This window comes from Humulus lupulus, chromosome 1, assembly GCF_963169125.1.
Source record: "Humulus lupulus chromosome 1, drHumLupu1.1, whole genome shotgun sequence".
In the NCBI taxonomy this organism is placed as follows: domain Eukaryota; kingdom Viridiplantae; phylum Streptophyta; class Magnoliopsida; order Rosales; family Cannabaceae; genus Humulus; species Humulus lupulus.
In genome coordinates, this window is record NC_084793.1 from 24,756,578 (window position 1) to 24,779,029 (window position 22,452).

General features: G+C 32.1%; 1 long non-coding RNA gene across 2 annotated transcripts; it reads left to right on the forward strand.

The window, feature by feature from the left end:
* The first annotated feature begins 21,522 nt into the window (after positions 1-21,522).
* Positions 21,523-22,115, forward strand: LOC133818734 (uncharacterized). 2 transcript variants are annotated; one of them, XR_009886102.1, is made up of 4 exons: positions 21,523-21,582; positions 21,667-21,837; positions 21,992-22,016; positions 22,086-22,096. It is a non-coding gene; the product is annotated as an uncharacterized LOC133818734 (long non-coding RNA). The 2 variants fall into 2 exon arrangements; XR_009886109.1 differs by lacking the exon at positions 21,992-22,016 and having other exon boundaries at positions 22,086-22,115.
* The last annotated feature ends 337 nt before the right edge of the window (positions 22,116-22,452 follow it).

The following is a 22,452-nucleotide window of genomic DNA, read 5'->3' on the forward strand; positions in this document are numbered from 1 at the left end:
ATGTAATTACATAATTGCACATAATATCACATAATTTCATAGTTTGTCATCCTAGCCTCCTAATCAAGGCCCTGAGCCTTATTAGGAAATTTGGGACGTTACAACCTCCCCCACCGTTCTTCTATCACTTCATCCCTATTCCTCTCACCACAACCAACGTTTTCTTCTCAAGGAATCTGGGCTTTTCGACACTCTATTTACCCCTCAAGCTTTTCACCTGTTAATGTCTTTATCCCCAAAACGAGATTTCATTTTCCCTCCCAAAAAATTTCATTTACCATTTTAGCCCCAACTACAATGCCACCTCACTAATTAAACAGTGGAATTGAACGGATCATAACAGAAGGGGTGTTATTCTGTAGATGAAATAATTCAAGGGGGAAATTTAAATGCTTGTATATTTTAGGGGCACAATTTAGTAGTGTCCAAAGTACAGGGGCAAAAATATTATTTATTCTAAAATTTATATTTATAAAAGTTATAATCTTAAATAAAATATTTATTAGTTAAAACAATCATAAATTATTTAATTTATAAGTGATATATATATTTTTTGGTAAATTATAAATAAAATATTTAGTAATTAAAATAAGCAAAATAAAAAAAAAAATAGTAACTTAAGTTTAATCTCTTAAATTACTTACTTACTTTTGTCGCAAAATTTTATTTTTTGAATTAACTTAACCCAAGTTGATTAATGATTGCACTAAAATAGTAACAAAGTGACTTTTGCCAATAAAAAAAATACTTTTACGACTTAAGTACAACTTTTTACACTACTTACAAATATTTGCCACAAATTTTCTTTTATCATACATTGAAATAGTCATTCCCATGTAATGTTTTATCCTCATTTTAGTAAAATGACTATTCATTTAAAAATACATATATAAAGAAAGCATATTCCATTAAAAAATATTTTTTTAAAATAATTTATGAAAAATATATATTTTTTAGTGTTACATTTTTTTTTATAATTATTTACAAAATAACATTTCCAACATGGTACCTAGATTGAAGTATTTTGTAGCATTTAAAATGCCTATGTAAAAAATTTGACAACAATAATATCTACGTAATTAATTTGGTGCGATCATTGGTCCCTTCCATTAAATCTAACCAAGGGTTGTTAGGATCATTTTAGGTTCAATTTAGAGATTGTTTTAAGTTATGTTTTAGTTATTTAGGATTATTTTGTGCAATTTTATGTTTGTTTGTTTCGTGTTTCGAGATTAAATGGTAAATGATATGAGTTGGAGTGAAAGGAGAATAAACAAGTTCGAAAAAGGATAAAATTGGTGATTTTGAAGTGATCATAGTTCATGGGGGAGTTGATGGACCAAAAACGGATATGTTTTAAATACTTATAAATCGCAAGCGCACGAATCGTTCATATAGAATAGTGATCGTGTAAGCAAGGATGTCAAACCCAAAGGAGTTGTCTAAAATTGAAAAGAAAACTATTTTAAACCAAAATTAACAAATTCTAACCTAGCTCCAAAGATTTAAGAGATTTTTTAATAATGAAAATAAAATAAAAGACAATAATATAGAAATTAAAAACAATATATATTACTAAATTAATAATTGTAAACAAGATGATAAAATAAGATTATTAAGGATTAGAATCCACAAAATATAAGTTCAATAATATTTATAAGTAAATTGATTCCTAAGTTTTAGTGATAGTTAAAATAAATCAAACTATCATTTTCCAAATAGATTTATAATTTTAAGCACAAATTACTTCTAAAAAGATAAGATTTTTCTTCACTTTTCAAAATTATCATTTCAAAGCATTTAGTGTAAATCAATCTAATGAAGTAACAAATAAATCAATTAACATTATTTATAAGGTAAAACATAATATTTTTGTTCTAAGCATGGATGTGTACAATTTAATGACACATCTTACACAAATGATATTATGTTTTTGCACTAATGAAGAACAAAGTGTAAATATGTGCTAACAATCCAAAATACATGATATTTAAGATGAAAGAATATATTTGAAGAAGAAAATTCCATAAATTTTGTTGCACAAAATGGGAAATCAACATACAAAATAAATACTATCTAGTTACATATTGTTTCATCATCACCTTAATAATCTTAAAAATATTAGAAACTCATAACTAGAATAGAAAATACAAACAAAAAAATTACAAACATAAATAGGAAAATTTGGAGGATGAAACCCCCAAATTGATCCTCTAAAAATACATAGAAAAATAACCAAAAAGAAGAAGAAGATGAAGAGAATAGAGAGGTTTTGAAATGTGTAGAATTTGTGGTATGGTAACCTCCCCCTTTTAAAATTGACACCTAAACTCCCTTATTTATAGCAAAAAAAAGTGTATTAAAATAATCAATTTAAATTGATTAAATTAATTCAATTAATTATAATATGGCAAATAGGAGTAAATTATAGGGTGTCATGATGATGTTTTGGGGTAAAATGTGTAGAAAAGTTTGGGTAAAAAATGGTATTTTTGGCAAAGGGGACAATTGTACAAAAGTGATTTTGTTGGGCTCAAAATATTGGTGGCATGCATGGGTTGACTTCGGCTGGAGAGAAGTGCTGGCCTTCAGGTGGCAGCTGGGTGGAAAGGGAAGCATTTGGTGCTGGCTGAAGAGATGAAGAAGTTGGTGGAGCTGGATCGAAGCTGGCATTGATTGGGCTTAGACGGAATGGGCCTGGCTAGCTTCTGTGCTGGGTCAAAAGTTGGCTGGAGGGAGAACTTTGAGAAGGCACGGCTGGGGCACGTGAAGCCTTGGGTGGTGGCAAGGATGGTGCTGGCGTGTGGATGAAGGCTTGGGCATCTGGTGGCTTCGTGTGGTTTGCTGAATGAGCTGGAGTAAGGCATTGGAGGGTGCTTGCTGGGAAGGGGACTGAAGGCATGGGCCTGGCAGGGGCTTCTGGTGGGCCGGCTGGGCAGGCCTCCTTGGGCCTAAGAAAAATGCCATTTTTTCTTGTTATTTTCTTTCAAAACTACCACCTTTCTTTTCTTTTCTCTTATTTTCAAGAGCAAGTGTCATAAATTTCCTACAAAATAAATATAAAATAAATCATAATAAAATATTTTCAACTATAAAATAAATCAATTTAATTATTTGAAAATATTAATTATAACTTAATTTATATTTCACATTTAAGTTCAATAATACAACATTTTTTTACCTCAAATTAAACAACAATAATTCAAATAATTAACTACAATATTTTACAACAAAATAACTATAAAAACACACAAAAATCTTTAAAATTAAAATAAACCTAATAAATTCAAAATTACTTAAAAACTTAATAAATCAATTAAAAATTCAAGAATTAAGCAACAATTAGCACACAAAGAGTGGTAAAATAACTCTATTTTGTAGTGTTATCAGGAGTTTACAAGTGTTTTAGAAAAATTGGACCATTTTCGAAGTCAAATTGAAGAACTTAGAGAAATAGAATTAGCGCCCCCAACGCTTGTTATTAGCGTTGCAACGCTATTACAAACAGAGAGGAAATATGAAGAATTACCGCCCAACGCTAGTATATAGCACTACAGCGCTATCGAAGTCAGAGAGCAAGACTCCAAGAGAAGAAACATTAGCGCCTCAACGCTATCGGTCCGTACAATGCAAGAAATCTGATTTGATCAAGGGCAAGAAAGTCTTTTCACATAGAATTGCTAGGGCTACTATAGAAACGTAATTATGTGTGATTTTGAGGACATTTTGGCAGTCGATAGAACGAGATAAACACATTGAAGCACTTGGAGATCAAGATTAGAGACTTCTACAATAGTTTTTCTTCTCTTTTTCTTTGACTTCTTCTTTCTATGTTTTATTATTATTATTTGATGAATGTTATGGGTGTAACAACCCAAATTTGCTAATAAGGCTTAAGGGCCTTGATTAGTGCATCAGGAGGGCATAACTGGATTATATGTGATTTGATGATTAAAAGCATGTTATATGATTATTTGAATATCCGCGATGCATGACTATGTGTATTAGTATGCATGTAGGCCCTAACTAGGTTAGAAGGGCATATTCGTAATTTTGGCCCGTTGAGGGCATAATTGTATATATTTGTGATAAATTGTTGATACCACATTATTATGTGGATATATTTGTAATCTGTGACTCGAGGCGATCTTAGTGAGCGGTTTAGCGAAAAAGTCACGGCGGGGATTTATACTCGACTCGGGGTGAGCATGGGGGTAATTCTGGGGATTTAGAGAATATATTGGAGTTTATTTTGATATTGAGGAATATAGTTGGTGATTAGTTAGGTGTCGGGAAGTAAGCAGTAAATATTATAGACACTCGAGGAATTAGCGAGAATTGGGAATAAATGACCAGAATGCCCTTGGAAGGATTAAGGGCTTAAATTTAATGGGAGGGTATTATGGTCATTTGGCTTATAAGGGATAAGAGTTAAGTTTGCTTTATGCCTTAGTGGAAAGTCTAGAATCTGAAGGAAGCTGAAAGAAAAGAAGAAGAAAAAGAAAGAAGGAAAACATGAGTCATTCTTCTCCCCTTTGGTTTAAGTTTCTTCCTCATTTCTTGGAGGAATTTGGAGCTGTAACTCAGGGAGAGTCTAGGCAGGAGCTTGAGGCTAGGGTCCTTGGTTTGGCTTGAGGAGTTAGCAAGAGTAGTCCATCCATTTGAGGTAAGGTTTAAGGTTGCTTCTCAGTTTCTGGTTCTTGGTATTAATATGGATTTTGAGCTGAGTTTTGGTGGGAATTCTAGGGAATTGAGGCTGAAGCTTTGAGGAGGTGAAGGCTAAGCAAGTGTGGAAGATAACCTAGGTTGAGCTCATCCGTCAAAGGTAAGAAACTCTGGTTTAAGTTCTATGATTTCAGTTGAGTTTTGAGCTCTAGGTTCAGCCATGGTGAATTTTGTGTTTTGGGGTGCATGTGATTGAATTTCTTATGGTTGGGACTTATGGGATGAGTTGGGGATGTTGGGAGGCTTGTTTTGAAGTTTGGTTGAGTTTTGGAATGGTTTGGCTCGGGAAAGTTCGAAGGAGAAAAATCTGTGTTGGGTTGTGCTGTGACTAGCATTGTAGCGCTAGTCACTGGGCGCTATAGCGCTAGGCCCTAAAGTTCCAGAGCTTTTTAGCTCTGCTTGTAGCGCTATAGCGCTCTCCTTTGGGCACTGTAGCGCTACCCTGTTTCCAGAAAGGGGTTTTTGAGTTATTTCTTAGGGTTTTTGCCCAGGGACTTGGGGTTTGATTCCACCACCCCGTTTGGTGGAATTAGGGCTTCTCGAGGGCTCAGGATTGGTCCCGAGGCTAGGTTTTGGATTTGAGGTTTGGTGATGATTCTAATCTATGGCTGTGACTAGGTGTATGCTAGGGCTCGGACGAGATCGTGCTTGAGGATCGAATTGAACAAAGCTAGTGAAATCTTAAGGTAAGAAAACTGCACCCGGTTATGTGTTTGTGATGGGACTAAGAGTTCCCTATATTTGCATGATGTCATAGATGGTGTTATGCCATGGGACATGTGATAAACAGCCTAAGGGTGCCGTAAATAATACTTGCGCACAAGGCGTGGATCGGCCACTGGTAGCTGAGGACAGCTTAATATTCACTGAGCTCGGTTTAAGCGGGCCGGAGTCAGTGGGATAAATAGAGGGTGCGGCCTAAGGGCGTTAACCCTTGTTATCATATGTGAATTAATTGTTGATATGAAATGATATACTTGGTATACTGAATACTTGAACAACATGAATGTTTGAACTATTGAGTACATGTTTATACTGTATGAGTTATCTGGTTGTTTGCTTAATGATTATGCTCTGCTATTGTGTTTTCCTGCTGGGTCTTGGCTCACGGGTGCTACGTGGTGCAGGTAAAGGCAAGGGCAAGGGCAAGCTGGACCAGTCCTGAGATGGAGAGCTTCGGGGTTGAATGTACATAATCAGCTGTTCGGTCACCACAGCCGAGGAGTGGAACAGGACGAGAAAAGCTTAATTGTCTGTTTTGCCTTAGAGTGGCTAATAACTGTATTTTAATCCTATAATATTGTAGATTGTCTTTTAACTTTACTACTTTTGGGATCCCATGTAAAAGAAAATGTTTGACTATATGAAGCGTAGCTTTTGAGACCAAAATCTTTTAACCCTAGTTCAACTGTAGTTTCAGTAACACGTTTCAAATTAAATGACTTGATTAGCAAGTCTTGCACTTTTATAAACACACAGTGTAACGATATTGGCTATCCAGGGCGTTACAATAGGCATGCATATGAACTAATTTTCCTTTATAGGGCTTTATGTAGTGCACCAATTTTTTTATTTAATTAATTTGTGTGCTTTTATTATTAATTGTTAAATGTTAGGAATTTATTTTTATTTGTTTGAATTGTTTGGTATAAATTGTGTGAATTAAAAAATTGTTAATTGTTTTAATTTGTGAATTTTTGAGATTTGATTGTGTGCACCAACGTGCATGTTGGTAGAGATGCACTTGAGCACTTGTGTATGTGCATGTGCATGGTATGCATGGTGAGCATGCATTGGTTTTCCTATGTATTAAGTGAATTATTTTTTTTAAATTAATTATTTTATTATTTGAAGGAATTAAAATATTAAAAGGAAAATAAAATTCTAGAATACTTGTGTTCACACAAGTATAGAATGTATGAGAAGGGGAGAGTTGGCATGTAGTGTGAATGGGTAAGATTTAGAGAGTGCAACTGTCATATTTCCTCTTTTTGACATATTTTATTTATTAGAAAAATAAAGAGAGAAAATAAGTTTAAAAGTAAATGACGAGGATAGGATTTTTATTGGTTGTCTTGAGTCATTTTTTGGTAAGTAAACTTGGAAAGAATTGATGGTGTGTGTGTGTGTGTGCTAGCCGTGTATAGGGAGAGTGAGTGAGAAGTGTGTGCGTGTGAATGGGGCAAGACTTGTGATTAGTTTCCTTTTTGCTTGGTTGACACAATTTCCTTTAATTATCACCATTGTTCTAATTGATTCCAAGACAAAAATTAAGGAAATTAGAATTTGAGACTTACCTTTTCCATTAGCTAGGATTTGGCCACTAGGGCCTATATAAAAACAAAGAGAACTTAAGGGTTCTCATTTTGTTTAATACGAGATTTTATGATTATGATTTATGAGTATGAATTTGATACGAAAATGAATGAATATGATAGGGTTACGATATGGTTTGCCATGAGTTTACGAGACGAATATAGTCTTCGTGTGTTTTCTTGAATATTGTTGTATTTGTTTGTATTTTTTTACTGTGCTTTTAGCTCACTCCCTTACTTTTTCCCCCTTTCAGGTAGGCAATATGCTTTCTCCTTGGCATGCACTACTACAATTTGGACATCAGTCATCGGACATGAGAGGTCGGTTCTCTTTAAACCGACTTAACACATGTTCATAAGTCGGTTTACACAGAACCGATCTATCATGTATGTCCAAGGTAAGCATGGGAGGTCGGTTGCGCGAGAACCAACCTACTATGTAGACATGGTAGGTCGATTCTGTGTGAACCGACCTCCCGTGCTTATAGAAGACATAATAGGTCGGTTCATGCAAAACTGACCTACCATGTTGTCATGGTAGGTCAGTTCTATGTGGACCGACCTACCATGTTCTACCTTGTTGACATGGTATGTCGCTACTATGTGAACCGACTTATCATGTCTCATTATAAGAATTTTAAAATATATTAATTTATTTAAACTATAAATATATATATATCTATATGTAATAAGCTATAAATATATATATCTATATAAAAAAAATATACTTATTAATATTACATGCATAGATTATCATTTTTGAAATATAAATAAATTAATAAATTATTTGTAATTAAAACAAATTAATTTAATTTTTTATAAACATGAAAATATTTTAATTTAATAGTATTTATAATTTAAAATACAAAAGCTTTATAAAATAATTTAGAGTATCTATTTAATAATGTTTTAGATGACATGGTAGGTGGGTTGTGTAGAACCGACCTACCATGAAATTATAAAATTACATTATTAAAGATACTTTAATTTATTTTATATTATTGAAATTTTAAAATATATTAATTTATTTAAACAATACATATATATAATTTATTTGGGTATGAAATAAGTATAAAAAATATATACTATTAAAATTACATATATTATAATTTCTAAAAGATAAATAAATTAATAAATTATCTATAATTAAAAAAAATTATTTCATTTTATAAACAAGAAAATATTTTAATTTAATAGTATTTATAATTTAAAATACAAAAACTTTATAAAATAATTTAGAGTATCTATTTAATAATTTTTTAGATGACATGGTAGGTCAGTTGTGTGGGAAATGACTTCTCATGTGACATGGTAGGTCGGTTGTGTAGAACCGACCTACCATGAAATTATAAAATTACATTATTAAAGATACTCTAATTTGTTTTATATTGTTGAAATTTTAAAATATATTAATTTATTTAAACAATACATATACATAATTTATCTGGGTATAAAATCAGTATTAAAAAATATACTTACTAATATTATATATATTATAATTTTTGAAATATAAATAAATAAATTATTAATAATTATAAATTTTAATTTAATTTTTATAAATAAGAAAATATTTTTATTTAATAGTATTTGTAATTTAAAATAAAAAACTTATAAAACAATTGAGAGTGTCTTTTTAATAATTTTTTTAAATAACATGGTAAGTTGGTTGTGAGGGAAATGACTTCTCATGTGACATGGTAGATCGGTTGTGTGAGAACAGACCTACCATGTAATTATAAATATATATTATTAAATATGCTATATTTCTTTTTAGATTATTGGAATTTTAAAATATATTAATTTATTTAAACAATACATATATATAATTTATTTAGGTGTGAAATAAGTATTAAAATATATATACTTATTAATATTACATATATGTTTAATTTTTACATCATAGGTCAGTTCTAGAACAGACTTATCATGTTGCATCATAGGTCAGTTGCTAAAGGACCGACTTACCATATTAAAATTAGGGCATTGAAAATAAAAGCCCAAATAAATTTGAAGTATCCCGCGTATTATTCTTCTTCTTCACCATACACCCCGCGTTTTTCTTTCTTCTTCATTCCGCCAGGAACCCAACCCTCTCCTTCCTCAACTCCGGTCACAACAGCAACCTTCACCTCAGCTCCGTCCGGCAGCCTCCTTCGTTGTTCACCAGCAGTCTTCAGTCAGGTTAGCCTCTTCCTCAATCACCCCATATTTATTCATATGTAAATATATATATATATATTTCAAGGGAACGACTTGATTTCATGATTCACTGTGCTTTCCTATTCCTGAATATTTATCTTCCGATTTCATGTTATCATAAAGTATCATATTGTTTGTCAATATATTTATTTTTACAACTTGAAACAATCTGTTACTAAAAGAAGTTTGTTTAGACCTTCCCTTTCATTCTTCGATTTTATCTTGAGTGAAACTAATTATATATATATATGTGCATTTATATTATAGTGTGATATAGATATAGTAGTGGTCACGTTGATTGCAAAGAAAGAAATAAATAAATATGGCTAACTCAACTCCATGGTTCCTCACCTAGGCAGCCATGGTTTCACTTCTAACCACCATCGGCCTCCATCCGTGACCACTCAAAGTGGCACCTCCATACATGGCCAGCCACCATTCTCAATCTTTAATCACCACCAAACCATCTCAAATCTTAAGACCACATATATTAAACTATCACAACCCCTTAATGTATGTTTTTAGTCCCCCAACACTAATTAAATCCATACAAAACAGCCCACAAATTCACTCCCATGCTTAAGAACATAAATAAAAAATAATTGGTACCGTAAACTACGAAGGAAGTTCACGAATTTGTACCGACCTATTGTGGCTGGTTTCTTGTGGTTCCTTCTTCTCTACACTTTAGTCCACAATGCTATGGACGCAACCAAACCATTCCACATGAATTTCGTACTCAGAATCTAAGAGAAAAATTCCAGCAAAATAGGTTCAAAATTACGTTTTTCCTTCAAGAATACTCTACAATTTATACACATGCTACAACGTGGTGTGTGAGAATAATATATAATATTTTTATTATGTTTATTATTTTAAAAATGGCCTACAATATATTGGTATTAGAAATATTTGGTCATATATACATATATATTTATATATATATGCATGTATATTATAGTGTGATATAGATATAGTAGTGGTCACGTTGATTGCAAAGAAAGAAATAAATAAATATGGCTAACTCAACTCCATGGTTCCTCACCTAGGCAGCCATGGTTTCACTTCTAACCACCATTCGGCCACCACAACCACCACCATCGGCCTCCATCCGTGACCACTCAAAGTGGCACCTCCATACATGGCCAGCCACCATTCTCAATCTTTAATCACCACCAAACCATCTCAAATCTTAAGATCACATATATTAAACTATCCCAACCCCTTAATGTATGCTTTTAGTCCCCTAACACTAATTAAATCCATACAAAACAGCCCACAAATTCACTCCCATGCTTAAGAACATAAATGAAAAATAATCGGTACCGTAAACTACGAAGGAAGTTCACGAATTTGTACTGACCTATTGTGGCTGGTTTCTTGTGGTTCCTTCTTCTCTCCACTTTAGTCCACAATGCTATGGACGCAACCAAACCATTCCACATGAATTTCGTACTCAGAATCTAAGAGAAAAATCACCACAAAATAGGTTCGGAATTATGTTTTTCCTTCAAGGATCCTCTCCAATTTATACACATGATACAACGTGGTGTGTGAGAATAATATATAATATTTTTATTATGTTTATTATTTTAAAAATGGCCTACAATATATTGGTAGTAGAAATATTTGGTCATATTTTTCTTTATTTATCAACTAAATTATTTTGCTACTATAATTTGGTAGGAAAATATGATTAATTGCTACCAATTATATTTGGTAGCTAAAAGCTTAGTAGCTAAAACTCTATTTTCTTATAGTGACACTAATACAAAACATGTTCATGCTTGACTTTCTTTTTCTATATAATAGATTATATATATATATATAATTTGACGATGCTGAACTAATGTATAATTAATTTTAATGTTCCTGCAGGCTCCAGTTAATTATTTTTCTTGGTTATTGTTAATTGCCAGAGATAAGTATGTTATCTTATTTAGAGGAGTTTGAATATCTTAAATATTCATCCATAGTGAAGTAGGTTTTGAGATTAAATTTGTGTGTTGCGGTGACAATGGAATGTTGAGAACTTGTGTGTTTTAGTGAAGTAGGTTATGAGAAATTTATTTGTGTGCTGTGAAGATATAAGGAAGAAACTTATTGTGTGTTGTTTGAATTGTTTGATTCTTTGTAGAAATATGGTTAGGTCACTATTATAAGGGAAATGTTGCCCGAATTCATCTAGAATTATGTTTTATTTTCTTATATTTAAAATATATTGTGCTTGCATAGTTCTTCTTTGGTTGGTATAGGGAAGCTCTGTCAAAATTTATGTTAAAAAAATAGTATATTAATAGGAATATGACAACGCTAAAAATTTGTTATGGGAATTTTCTACATGTAGGAGGATTTTAGTCCAATTTTAGGGAAACCTCTGTCGAAATTTTTCTAGGAAATGGACAAGAGTTGGATAACAAAGGACAGACTTTCAAAAGAGTATGAAGAGGGAGTTGACAACTTTATTAAGTTTGCCTTAGAAAATACAATGGATCCTTCAAGAGTTCATTGTCCATGTAGAAAATGTTCAAATTTGAAAAAATTAGACATAATGGAGATAAAGAGTCATCTATACTTTAACGGAATGGACTAAACATATGTCAAGTGGATTTGGCATGGAGAAGAAGATGACTCTAACAATAATGTTCCCAATGAAAGAAAGCAATTTGATCAAGTATTTGATGACCCTATAGAGATGGTGAGAGATGCAGATGAACGTTTTGTTGATAAGCCTGAAGAATTTTTGAAATTCTTAGAAGATGCAGAGAAACCAATATTCTCCGGGGCACCTTTGTCAAAATTAGTTGTTTTAGTAAAACTATACAACTTGAAAGCTGGTAGTAGTTGGAGTGACACAAGTTTCACAAAGTTATTAACTTTATTAAAAGAAATTTTACCAAAAGACAATGAGTTGCCTTCCTCGATTTATGAAGCGAAAAAAACATTGTGCACATTAGGAATGAAGTATAGCAAGATTCACGCTTGTCCAAATAATTGTGTTCTATATCGAAATCAATATGAGAGTGCAACTAAGTGCCCCATATGCAAAACATCTAGATGGAAAAAAAATAAGAACAACAAAGAATGTAAGAAAGGGATTCTGGCAAAAGTATTGTGGTATTTGCCACCAATACCTAGGTTTATACGTTTGTTTCGAAATCCCGAACATGCCGAAAGTCTGCGATGGCATGAGGATGGAAGGATCAAAGATGACAAATTGCGCCATCCAGCTGATTCCCCAGCTTGGAAAGAAGTGGATGAACTATGGCCTCAAATAAGAAAGGATCCTAGAAATCTTCGACTTGGTCTTTCTGCTGATGGCATCAATCCATTCAGCAATATGAGCTCATTTTACAGTTGTTGGCCAGTGATTCTATGTATTTACAATCTTCCTCCTTGGTTGTGTATGAAAAGAAGATTCACAATGTTAACTTTATTGATATCAGGTCCCAAGCAACCTGGAAATGATATAGATATCTATTTAGCACCTTTGATAGATGATTTGAAGGTGTTGTGGAACGGAATTGATTGTTATGATTCTTTTAAAAAATAAAATTTTATACTTAGAGGTGTACTCTTATGGACAATCAATGATTTTCCTGCTTATGGTAATTTATCAGGATGTTTTGTGAAAGGATATAAAGGATGTCCGATATGCGGTGAAAAGACAAGCGCCACAAGATTAGAACATTGTAGGAAGATGTGTTATATGAGTCATAGAAGGTTTCTACCAGAAAAGCATTATTACCGGAAGCAAAAATTAGCATTTAATGGTGAGCAAGAGTTGCGAGAAGCGCCTATACCAATGACTGGAGAAGCTGTCTACGAAGAGATTCGTTTGATAGAAAATAAATTTGGTAAGCCTGTGGAAAAGGTCGATGAAAGTGTAGAGACAAAGGGGAAAAAGAAAGGCAAATGTAAAACAAACATCAAACGAAAGCGCAATAAGAAAGATCAACTAGCGGAAGATTCAAAGAATACTACATGTTGGAAGAAGAAGTCAATTTTCTTTGAATTGGAATATTGGAGACACTTGTTAGTAAGACATAATCTTGACGTCATGCACATTGAGAAAAACATATGTGATAGTTTGATCGGAACCTTACTTAATATTCCTGGGAAAACTAAGGATAGTATCTCTGCTCGTAAGGACCTTGTGTTAATGTCTGAATCAAAAAAAAGATTTAGCACCTGAAACAGGTGAAAGAAGAACTTATTTACCTCCTGCTTGTTACACCTTGAAGAAAGACGGGAAACATAAACTTTGTGAAACTTTGGCAAATGTTAAGGTTCCAGATGGGTATTCATCAAATATTCGTAATTTAGTATCTTTGAAAGATTGTAGACTAATCGGTCTTAAATCTCATGATTGTCATGTATTGATGCAACAGTTACTTCCAATTGTTATTCGGGGATCACTAGACCAACATGTTAGAAATGCTATAATACGAATGTGTTTGTTTTTTAATGCCATATGTTGTAAGGTTGTTGATGTATCTAAGTTGGACAAGATTGAAATAGAAATTGCGAAGACCTTGTGCTTATTTGAGCAATACTTTCCTCCATCTTTTTTTGATATCATGGTTCATTTGGCAGTGCATCTTGTTAGAGAAGTAAAACTACGTGGGCCTGTATGTTTTCGTTGGATGTATCCATTTGAAAAATTGATGAAAGTTTACAAAGGTTATGTTAGAAATCGAAATCGTCCAGAGGGTTGTATAGTTGAGGCTTACATAGCAGAAGAAGCAGTTTAATTTTGTACTGAGTATATTACTGATGCAAAAGCGATTGGTATTCCCAGAAAGACAATGAGTGAAGATGTTATTGGAAGAGGCATCAACAATGGAAGGCTCACCTTAATAAAAAAAGAAGACGGAGATGTTGCTCATCGAAATGTTCTAGAGAATACAATTGAAGTTCAAGCTTACATAGAGTAAGTATTAATATTATGTGAAATGATATCTAAGCAATGATTTATTGTCATAATAACAATATTCTTAATTTCAGAGAACACTTGGAATATCTTCATCGTGAGAATCGAAATAAATCAAGAAAGTGGATTCAAGATTACCACCATCGGACTTTTCATCAATGATTTCGTGATAGTGTAGCCTATTCTAATTACTTCATTATAAGTATACTTAGTTTTTAAAAATAACTATATCAAAATCTATAATTTATTTTACATTATGCAGATTCAATCTGAATTGAGTATGGAGTTTCATAAAGTATCTAAAAACTTAAGATGGATTTCATTAGGTCCGACTACAATGGCAATTAAACATGATGGATTTGTTGTGAATGGTTATAGATTTAGTACAAAAGCTCGTGATGATATTAGAGTGACACAAAATAGTGGTGTATGTATTGTTGCAAAAACTCTTCAATTTGCTTCAGCTCGCGATAAGAAACCATTTTATGGAGATATGAAATTTTATGGAGTCATTGAAGAAATATGGGAGCTTGATTATCGTGATTTTAGGATGGCAATGTTCAAATGCAATTGGGTAGAAGACAAGTATGTTATATCAGATGAGTTAGGATGTACTTTAGTGGATCTCAATAAAATAGGCCATAAAGAAGAATCATTTATATTAGCAAGTCAAGCAAAACAAGTATTCTATATTCAAGATCCATCAGATTCAAGATGGTCAATTGTACTTGCATCACAACCAAAATTCATAGGTGATGATGATGATGATTATGAGATTGGCGAACTTCAAACTTTTGAGAAAGAAATTGGAGATATCAATGAATTTGAGGGAATCGAATCAATAGTTGAACCATATGTTCGAAGAGATTGTGATGGAATTTGGATTGTAAGTTGGTATTTAAAATATATTTTCTTTTATCGTTGGCACACTTGGTGCCTAATTGAGACTAAAAACTTCAATAACAAGAGATCTGATGGACCCAAAACGGGTATGTTTTAAATATTTATACTCGCAAGCGCATGAATTGTATTTATAGAATAGTGTTCATGTAAGCACGAGGTCGAACCCAAAGAAGTTGTCTAAAATCGAAAAGAAAACTATTTTAAACCAAAATTAATAAATTCTAACTTAGTTCCAAAGATTGATGTGATTTTTGTATAATAAAAATAAAATAAAAGATAATAATAAAGAAATTAAAGACTATATATAACTAAATTAAAAGTAGAAATCAAGATAGTAAAATAAGATTATTAAATATTAGAATCCACAAAATATAAGTTCAATAATATTTATAAGTACATTGATTCCCAAGTTTTAGTAATAGTTAAAATAAATCAAACTATCATTTTCCAAATAGATTTATAATTTTAAGCACAAATTACTTCTAAAAAGATAAGATTTTTCTTCATTTTTCAAAATTATAATTTCAAAGCATTTAGTGTAAATCAATCTAATGAAATAACAAATAAATCAATGAACATTATTTATAAGGCAAAACATAATATTTTTGTTCTAAGCATGGATGTGTACAATTTAATGACACATCTTACACAAATAGTATTATATTTTTGCACTAATGAAGAACAAAGTGTAAATATGTGCTAACAATCCAAAATACATGATATTTAAGATGAAAGAAGATATTTGAAGAAGAAAATTCTATAAACTTTGTTGCACAAAATGGGAAATCAACATACAAAATAAATACTATCTAGTTACAAATTGTTTCATCATCACCTTAATAATCTTAAAAAGATTAGAAACTCATAACTAGAATAGAAAATACAAACAAAAAAATTACAAACATAGATAGGAAAATTTGGAGGAGAAACCCCCAAATTGTTCCTCTAAAAATACATAGAAAAATAACCAAAAAGAAGAAGAAGATGAAGAGAATGGAGAGGTTTTGAAATGTGTAGAAATTATGGTATAGTAACCTCTTCTCTCCAATTGGACCCCCTAAATGGTCTTCAAAACTCCATATTTATAGCCAAAATGAGATATTAAAATAATCAATTTAAATTAATTAAATTGATTAAATTAATTTAATTAATTATAATATGTCAAATATGGGTAAATTATAGGGTGTAATGATGATGTTTTGGGGTAAAAATGTGTAGAAAAGTTTGGGTAAAAATTGGTATTTTTGGACATAGGGGACATTTAGGCTTTTGTTGGGCTCAAAAATGGGAAAATGGCAGCTTTGTGGCACTTGGGGTGCAAGGGGGCTGGTGGCTGGCAGGCCTGGCGTTGGTGAGCTGGGAGGAAATGGGTGCTGGAGGCGTGATGGGGTGATGGGCCGGAAGCAAGCAGGCCCACGGTGAGGAGAAGCTGCTGGAGGGCTGAGTGGAGCACGGGCCTGGGCTGATTCTTGGGTCACGGCTGATGGCAAATGGCTGGAGAGGAGCATTTGTTTGCAGCAGATGGAGGCAAGGGAACAGGTGGATGATGGAAGTCCCGCGGCTGGGGATTGCTTCGGTGGGCAGGGAGTGGCTTTGGGAGGCAGCTGGCGCAGGAAGGCTGTTAGGAGTCTTCTGTGTTGGGCTGTAGCAGGCGGGCTGAAGTGGCAGGTTTCGGAATGGGCCTGGCAAGTGGGCTGGTGGCTGCTATCCCATTTTTTCATTTCTTTCCTTGAAAATGCCATTTCTTTTCCTTTATTTTTCTTTCTTTTCAAGAGCAAAAGTGCCATAAATTTCCCTACAAAATAAACATAAACATAAATTAAATTAAAATCAAATATTTTCAATAATAAATTATACAATAAAAGTTTCATGAAAATATTAATTAAAACTTAATTTACCTAACATTTAAGCTCAACATTGCATCTTTTTACTCCTAACTTAACAATATTAATTTTAAATAATTAAACTATAACATTTTACAATAATATAACTATAAAAATACACAAAAATCTATAAAATTAAAATAAACATAATAAATTCAAAATTACTTAAAAACTTAATAAATCAATTAAAAACTCAAGAATTAAGCAACAATTAGCACATAAAAAGTGGTAAAATAACTCTATTTTGTAGAGTTATCAAGATCCTAGGTTCGAACCTTCGAACCTAGGTCTCACCCTTCCCAACCTCCATAACCACTAGACCAAACATAGTGGCTTTGTATTTAAAATATTCTTATCATTTGTTTAGTTTGTTTACTAATCTTTATACTTGTTTTTTCTTAATAGGATCATGGACCATCCTGAAGAGCATCTCGAAGAGGTACTTGAAGACAATGCAGACGAAGGTATCGATGTAGAAGAGGCTGGTAATGAAGACCCTACAACAAAGAAGAAGAAAAGTAGGCAAACTAAGGGGATAGTGCGATTGGCAAAAATAATTGCTGCCAAAATCAAAGGAATAAAGATAAATTTAAGGTTTAACAAGAGAGGGCAATCAATTGGAACTCCGGAGAGAGCGTTACAATGCTATTTGGGGATGCAAGCAAAGTCAATGGTGTCAATTACATATGATAATTGGCATGATGTTCCTGCTGCAACTTTGGAGAATGTTTGGAAAGATGTAAATGTAAGGTTCATAGACTGAAGGTAATCTTTTAAACTTGTATATTATTATTTACACTAACTTGTATTGTTAAACTTTGTAGCTAGCTTTTCATCTTAATGAGGGAATGAGAAAGGAAGTGTTAAGTTCAGTAGGCATCAAGTGGAGGGCATTCAAAACATTTTTGACCAGAAGATTTGTAGCTCCTTACCTTAACAACCTAGATTTATTGGAAGCAAATCCCACTGCATTAGATGTGCCTCCAAAAAGATATAGCATTCCTGAGGAGGAATGGAAAAACTTCGTCACCAAAAGAAAAAGTAAAGAATTTCAAGTAAGTGTACAATACCAAGTTTCAATTTTTTTTATTCATATATTAATTTATTGAAAAGTTAAATTATACCAATTGAATTAGGAATTTAGTAAAAAACAAAAAGAGAGGCGTGCTGCTTTGGAGTATCCTCATCGTTCATCACGACGCAATTATTGATAACTCTACAAAATATAGTTATTTTACCACTTTTTATGTGTTAATTGTTGCTTAATTCTCGAGTTTTCAATTGATTTATTAAGTTTTTATGTAATTTTGAATTTATTAGGTTTATTTTAATTTTATAGATTTTTGTGTGTTTTTATAGTTATTTTGTTGTAAACTATTGTAGTTAATTATTTTAATTGTTGTTGTTTAGTTTGTGGTAAAACAAAAATGTTGTATTATTGAAATTAAATGTTAAATATAAATTAAGTTATAATTAATATTTTCAAAGAATTAAATTGATTTATTTTATAGTGGAAAATATTTTATTATGATTTATTTTATGTTTATTTTGTAGGGAATTTATTGTATTTTTGGGCTTTGAAAAGAAAAGAAAAGAAAAGATTTAAAGCTGAAAAAAAAAGAAAGAAAAATGGCATTTTTAAAATGCCATAACAAGCCCATGCTCCAGCTCAGCCCGTGCACTCCAGGCCCACGGATCAGGCCCATTCTCCTCCCAACTGAAGCTCATTTCAGCTGCCCATGCCTGCTGCTTTCCAAAGCATTCTCCAGCCAACCCCTTCACCTCATTTGGGCCCAAAGTCACCCAAGCTCATGCCATCAACACAACATTCAGCCACAAACGCCTACTCCCCTGCCATTTCTCCAAATGCCACCTGCCAGCTCAACATCAACCATACCCACGCCCAGCAGCCTTTTCTCTCATGGAGCCCAACAATTTCAACTTTGTCCATTTGTCTAAAAATACCACATTTTTACCACATTTTCTACATATTTTACCCCAAAACATTATTATTACACCCTATAATTTACCCATATTTGCCATATTATAATTAATTTAATTATTTTAAATTGATTATTTTAATTCCCATTTTTTGGCTATAAATAAGGGAGTTTGGGGTCCATTTTAAGGGAGGTTACTATACCATAATTTCTACACATTCAAAACCTCTCAATTCTCTTCATCTTCTTCTTCTTTTTGGTTACTTTCTATGTATTTTTAGAGGAAAAATTTGGGGGTTTCTCCTCCAAATTTTCCTATTTATGTTTGTAATTTTTAGTGTGTATTTGCTATTCTAGTTATGAGTTTCTAATCTTTTTAAGATTATTAAGGTGATGATGAAACAATTTGTAATTAGATAGTGTTTATTTTGTATGTTGATTTCCCATTTTGTGCAACAAATTTTATGGAATTTTTTTCTTCAAATATCTTCTTTCATCTTAAATATCATGTATTTTGGATTGTTAGCACATATTTAAACTTTGTTCTTCATTAGTGCAAAAACATAATATTCTTTGTGTAAGATGTGTCATTAAATTGTATACATCCATGCTTAGAACAAAAATATTATGTTTTGCCTTATAAATAATGTTCATTGATTTATTTGTTATTTCATTAGATTGATTTACACTAAATGCTTTGAAATTATAATTTTAAAAAGTGAAGATAAATCCTATATTTTTATAAAAATTTGTGCTTAAATAGAATATCTAGTTTGGATAAGTGATGGTTTGATTAATTTCTACTATTACTAAAATTTGAGAGTACTTATAAATATTATTAAACTTATATTTTGTGGATTCTAATCCTTAATAATTTTATTTTACCATCTTGATTTCTATTAATTTAGTTATATATATTGTCTTTAATTTCTTTATTATTATCTTTTATTTTATTTTTATTATACAAAAATCTCATCAATCTTTGGAACTAGGTTAGAATTTATTAATTTTAGTTTAAAATAGTTTTATTTTCGATTTTAGACAACTCCTTTGGGTTCGACATCCTTGCTTACACGATCATTATTCTATATGAACGATTCGTGCGCTTGCGATTTATAAATTTTTAAACATACCCGTTTTGGGTCCATCAGTTATAAAGAAATAGAAATTGACCTTGTAAGTGAGCTTTTACTATTGATTTTAATTTTTGTAATGGTTTAATAAATAACTAATTGAGTTTTATTTTGTTGTAGCAAACTAAATTAGGCACAGATGAGCCAATAGATCGATCTATACTTTGGAAGGAGGCAAGGAAAGATGCATCAGGAAATTATGTAAATGAGTGTGACAAGCTTATAGGAGATGCCATTGTATGTTGTAAACTAACTTGGATTTTTTTTATCCTTAATTATATTTCATTACTAAATTTATGAAATTAAATATTGCAGGATGACCTTCTAGATAAGATAAATGAGGGAACACTTGTAGAAGTTGGGACAAACGATATATTGACACAAGTGTTAAGAAAAAAGGAGCATCCTGGTAGAGTAAGAGGCCAAAGTCGTGGCGTTACACAAAGAGACTACTTTTTGAAGCCAGCAGGAGGTTTTAGTGGACTTCAACAATATCAATTTCAATTTCAACAACACCAAACTCAAAAATACTTAGATGACTTTAAAAAGTTAGAGCAATCCTTTGAGCAAAGAATACGTAGTCAAGCTGAACATTTTGAAGTAGAACGAAGACGAGAAAGAGAAGAACGAGAACAAGAACGAGAGTTGTTTTTGACAAAGTTTACAGAATTAGCAAACCAAATTTCATCATTAAAAGGAAGTGAAGTGAGTTTGCCTATGATAGTTTCACCAACAAGTGTGATCCCTACGCCAATGGAGGTGGTAAATGAGTCTTTAGTTTCTTCAAAGGTATTTTATTCTTCACCTATTCATATTAATATTGAAGAAAATATCTATTATAACATAAATATTATTTTGTCCTCATCTTGAACCTGTAGGATAATCAGAAGTCTAGATTATTGTCAGAAAATGGTGATACTGTTGCTATTGGACGAATAATGGCAACGAGCGGAAAAATTCATTGTGTTGAATTAAGAAAGGGTAACTATCGTGTGCAAGTGGATGAGTGTTGTAATGAAGATGCTAAACTTATGTTTCCTATTAGGGATGCGATTTCTTTAGGACGTCAAGTTGTTGGCCACTATGTTGAGTGGCCATCTCATATGATCATTCCTTACGATTCAGATTTGGTAAGATATTGAGAAACAACTATATTTAGTGATTAAATTATTTTTCATGACTAACATGTGTTACTTTCATGTTGAAGCTACCTAAGAAGTCAAAGAAGCAAAAAAGGAATAGTTCACCAATACCTAATGCCCCAACGACACAAGAGAAGTCTCATCCTTCCCAAAGACATCCTAGTCAAAATGAAGTAGTGTCAAGTAAAGCTAGTGCCCCGATACTCTTCAAGATTCCTAGTGGGGTTCCTCGATTTATTAAGTGTCTATTAACTACCGTGAAGTATGTGGAGTCAAGTTTCATGGTCAAAGTTCCGATGGATTTCGAGATATTAGGCCATGAAAATGATTTATACATCTCACAAGAAGATATAGTCCACGTTGGCTTAATGGAAGAGATTGGAGCATCATGTGTATCGTTATATATCAGGTATCAAATATTTTTAAAATAATCATAAGTTTGTAGATGACGTATTTTATAAATTTAACAAAGATATATATTTTTTTTATGTAGAATTTTATACTTCCAATTAGTGAAAAGAGATATCAGTCACTTTTTTCGTTTTGTTGAGCCAATTTGGTTATCAAATGTTGGATCCACTGAAGAAGAACGAGTTGAATGGGTATCAAAGCGTATGATTGATTCAAATCCGGGTCAGATGTGGTTGTTGCCATATCATAAGGGGTAAGTTTTTTACTTTTAGTATTTTGTTAGTGAATATATATAATATTAATAATGATTTGTTTTTGTGTTTTTGTTAGAAAGCATTGGATTATAATAATTGATTTTGATCACCAATTGTGCTATTTCCTGGATTCTCTTCACAATTTTCCACCAGATGAAATCAAATCTCTCATTTCTCGGTAAAAATCTAACCAATTAACTACATACTCTTAAATTCATTTAAAAATTAACAACATCTAAATGTTTAGTGTCTTTCAACATTTACGCACAAATAATGCGAAAACTAAGGATGTCGCGTGGAGAACTGTTAAGTGTCCTTGTCAACCATTACAATCAGTACAATGTGGATTCTATGTTATGAGGATGATGAAAGATTTCGTGACAAATGAGTTTTCAATGCGATGGCTAACTAGTAACGTAAGTGAAAATATTCATTATTAAAGTTCTACCTTTACCTTAATATTAAGTATATTAATTCAACTCATGCAATGAATGTTGTTTTAGTGTGGCGGGAAGAACTCTTACACAAAGGATGAGATCAATGAAGTACGTGAAGATGATTGTGAAAATATGATACGCAAGTGCACGCAATCGATTCAAGTAATATAGATGATA